At 42.8% G+C, this 4,607-nt stretch overlaps 1 pseudogene; it reads right to left on the bottom strand.

Moving 5' to 3' along the window:
• Positions 1-1,459: 1,459 nt before the first annotated feature.
• On the bottom strand, positions 1,460-3,519 carry LOC142091645 (olfactory receptor 4S2-like; annotated as a pseudogene).
• Positions 3,520-4,607: the final 1,088 nt, after the last annotated feature.

The following is a 4,607-nucleotide window of genomic DNA, read 5'->3' as shown; positions in this document are numbered from 1 at the left end:
TTTTTCTTCCCCTTCAGCCCGGAAATATGAAGAAGTAATAAAAGTTCTTTGCCCAAGTAGTGATGTTTTACTTCTAATTTTACTACCATTTTAAAGTAACAGGGACTTATTGTTACATTTAATCTCCATGTATCATTGATTACCTCGAGGCAAATGAGTGAATTATCAACTATAAGGACATATAGTTCCTGTAATGGAGCAGGGCTCCTTTAGATGAAGTTGATCCAGACCAGAATAGCCATGATTTTAGGTTTCTAGTACATGAGGTTGGTTTGGAGCTGGGAATTAAATTGCAAATTTTACATCTGCTGTCATTGGACAGTTTAGATGATTGAGTGTTTTGAGGAAACAGGGATAGGAGGCAGAACAAAACTGAAGCAGACAGCACATTCACCAGGAAATACCAAATGCAGAAAAATGGGAACATTCAGACTCACTGTGGTGGGAAAACTTTTAGCCATTAGCTTGGTGAGTCTTTGAATCCTGGTACTGACTAGAGCAGTAATAATATTATTATTATTGGCAATTGCACTGGTAGGGGAAGGGGAGAAGACTCACCTCCTGTTATCTGCATCAGCAAGTGACCCTAACAGCACCTAATATCAGGTATTTAATAGCTGACTCATGGATTCATCATATGATAATGTGGTATTCATAATAAGTCATTTACTGAAAGCAGAAAGGGGACTCCAGAAGCAGGCAGTGATCAATTTTTCAGACACCTTTGGCCACCTTTTCTCAGCTGAATGGATTACAGAGTAGTTTGAGTTTGTTAGACTGAAAGTTCACACTCTAGCTAACAGGATGCTCTACCTGGAGAATATTTTTAACATTTATGGGTGGTTTTTTGTTTGTTTATGTATTTGCTGCTGGTTCAGTATAATCTGTGCCATCTTTCCTTGTCATCTTTTTTCCCCTACTTCTTTCATGCTCCTATTTTACCATGAAATTAATCCCATCCTCCCCAAAGGTTGCTTACTCTCTTCAGCACTTGCTTAATTGTAGACATTTCACATAAAAATATGTGAAATGAAAGCTGCCAATGCTGTGCTGTACTGAAGGGTTTGTTTACTCTTAGAAGCTTGATACCATCATCGCTTCTTTGTGCAGAAATGTAAAGACACGCCACTCTCTGAAGCTTGTAGGACCTTGTAGGAAAGAACAACCTCTCAAAATACTTGGTTGTTCTTAGTGCTGGGAGAAGCCTAGACACAGTTATGATGTGCCTGAAGGTGAATGCCACATTACTACCCTCAAAACTCAGGTTTGATAGGTGACAATCACCTCACATGCTTTTGATTAACAATCACCAACGAAAAAGGTGAGAGTTACATAAAACCTTGAATTTGGTGTCAGGTCTATTCTGAAGTATTTTGCTAAAACCAGAGCAAAACCCTTCTCTTTCCCTCCCTATGCTTTTTTGAGCTCATATCATCTTACAAACAAGCACTGCATTGTTTCATTTCTCACTTCTCTTCACTTTTCTGCTCCACAACATTTTCATGGCATTTTTCACCTCTTCATTTCGGAGTGTGTAGATCAAGGGATTGAGCACAGGTGTGATGATGGTGTAGAACAGAGACCAGCTTGTCCACTGTGAAGGTGGTAGGAGGGTGCATATAGATGAAAATGCACAGCCTAAAGAATAGAATTACAACAGTGATGTGGGAGGTGCAGGTAGAGAGTGCTTTGAGACACCCTTTGGAAGAGCATGTCCTCAAAGAGACCAAGATAACAACATAGGACACAACAAGAACAACGAAAGAGCTCAGGGAAATCAAACCACTGTTGGCAACCACAATGGCACCAACAATGTAGGTGTCGGTGCAGATCAGCTTCAGCAAAGAGTGCACATCACAAAAATAGTGGTCAATCTCATTGGGCCCACAAAACTGTAGCTGAATGGTAAGCAGGGTCTGCACCAGGGAGTGCACAAAGCCTCCCACTCAAGAAGCTGCCACCAGCCAGCCACAGGCACGTTTGTTCATAATGTTTGTGTAATGAAGTGGTTGTGGTTTATATATAGCAATGCAATGAACATATGCCATCACTGTGAGAAGGAAGATCTCAGCGCAGCCAAAGAAATGGACCACAAACATTTGAACTATGCAACCCACAAAAGGGATGGTCTTCTTAACAAGAAGATCATGAATGAGCTTGAGAGCTGTGACATTAGAGTAACTGATGTCTACAAAGGACAAGTAGCTCCGGAAGAAGCACACGGGGAATTCCAGCTGTTCACTGTTCTTTATAGTGATAATGATAAGCAGGTTTCTGAGTATGATAGTGGCATAGAAGACGAAGAAAAAGAGAAACACAATTTGCTACTGTCTCATCTTGTGTGAGTCCATGGAGGATGAACACGGTTTTTGTACTCCACAGACGCCATGTAGGAAGGACCTGAAGCGTAGGAAAAAAGCCATCTGCTATGGCATTAGAAACAGGACTTTATCAATACGCATCTATATTGCTCATTGGTATATTAAATATTAAGCGTATTTTCTTTCATGTCTTTTTGAGACCATTTTAATTTAAAGATAATGCTACCCTCAAGGAATAACAGCTGATATCCAACTCAGAACATAATATTGAAGTGTATCTGAGGGCAATCAAGAGAAACTTCAGGGGCTTGGGATAACTATTAACTATCAGGAGCACAAGTACTGTTCTCCTCTATCCTTCCAGTTGCAGGGAATGATGAGGGAAGAAACAGGAAGAGCCAGCAGATCAATACCTGGTGTCACTGGCAGAATCATTTTTTTGATCATGGGTCAGTCTACACAACCCCAGGCCTGCTGGCGACAGATGGGGTATACCTGTCGCAAAGGGGCAAAAGGATCTTTGCACAGGAGTTAACAGGGCTCATTGAAAGAGCTTTAAACTAGATTTGAAGGGGGAAAGGGATAAAATCAGGCTTGCTAGAGATAAGCCTGGGACGACACGCCGATGTTTGAGGGGTGGTGTGCTAGCGAGGTCTTTCAGTCTGCTGTTTCAGTGGCATTAGGGGACGGAGATCCATGTGGCAGTAAAGACACCAGGGTTATGGATGTGTTAGAAACCACGGGAGCGCCTGAGAATGGTCACATAGGAATTAGGGCTTCTCCCCTCAAAAAGGTGGTGGGATCAATAGCCCAACTGAAGTTCATCTATACCAATGCACACAGCATGGGCAACAAACAGGAGGAGCTGGAAGCCATTGTGCAGCAGGAAAACTATGATATAGTGCCATCACTGAAACATGGTGGGATGACTCGCACAACAGGAGTGCTGCAATGGATGGTTATAAACTCTTCAGAAGGGATAGACAAGGAAGGAGAGGTGGTGGGGTAGCCCTGTATGTTAGGGATTGTTTTGATTGTCTAGAGCTTAAGGATGATTACAATAGGGTTGAGTGTTTATGGGTAAGAATCAGGGGAAAGGCCAACAAGGCAGATATCATGGTGGGAGTCTGTTACAGACCACCCAACCAGGATGAAGAGGCAGACGAAATACTCTATAAGCAGTTGGGAGAAGTCTCATGATTGCTAGCCCTTGTTCTCGTGGCGGATTTCAACTTACCAGATGTCTGCTGGAAATACAATACAGCAGAGAGGTGTTGTCCGAAAAGCAGATTCGTGCCCGGCGTGCAAGTAACCAATTCCACACGCTCAGGAGAGATATTGTTTTATTCAGGCCTGGGTGCTCGGTGGACTTGCCACAAATCAAGCACACCTGGTCTAATCACCTTTCTGTTTATATCCATGCTTCTCATACATATTTTAAGATTCTCTTTTACATATTCATTAAATTTCCGGGAACTAATTCTAATATTACATCATCCTAGACACATGCGCACTAAAGTCTTTGGGGTCTTCTTGAGGGTCTTGGGTGGTCTCTGGTGGTCGGCAGGGTAGTGAACTCTTCGTGAACCTATTCCTTTCTTCCCTTATAAGGTCGAGGTTTGTCTCCGAGCCACGTCTGGATCATGTTCATTTATGGTTCTTGATTTTAAGGTTAATCTTTACTAGAGTCTAACAATACTACACACCTGCAAACACAATACCTAATTTTTTAAGCATCACATCTTCATTGTTTTAAAATTACAGAAACGAAGAGAACAGTATACAATGTTCGAAATTACAAAACGAACAAACTATACCTACTACATCAGAGGAAACAGTCTCGGAGGTTCCTGGAGTGTGTGCAAGATAACTTCCTGACAGAGCTGGTAAGGGAGCCAACTAGGGAAGGCACCCCACTGGACCTGTTGTTTGTGAACAGAGGACTTGTGGGTGATGTGACGGTTCCAGGCCGTCTTGGGCATAGCCATCACAAAATGTTAGATTTTTTGATTCTTGGAGAAGTAAGGGGGGATCAGCAGAACTGCCACTTTGGACTTCCAGAGGGCAGACTTTGGCCTGTTTAGGAGACTGGTTGACAGAGTCCCTTGGGAGGCAGTCCTGAAGGGCAAAGAAGTCTAGGAAGGCTGGACATTCTTTAAGAAGGAAATCTTAAAGGCACAGGAGCAGGCTGTCCCCATGTGCCAAAAGATGAGCCGGTGGGGAGGAAGACCGGTCTGGCTGAACAGAGAGCTTTGGCTGGAACTCAGGAAAAAAATAGAGTTTATG

Source organism: Calonectris borealis, chromosome 22 (assembly GCF_964195595.1).
Source record: "Calonectris borealis chromosome 22, bCalBor7.hap1.2, whole genome shotgun sequence".
In the NCBI taxonomy this organism is placed as follows: domain Eukaryota; kingdom Metazoa; phylum Chordata; class Aves; order Procellariiformes; family Procellariidae; genus Calonectris; species Calonectris borealis.
The sequence above is the reverse complement of the archived record's forward strand: the minus strand, read 5'-3'. Positions and strand labels throughout refer to the sequence as shown.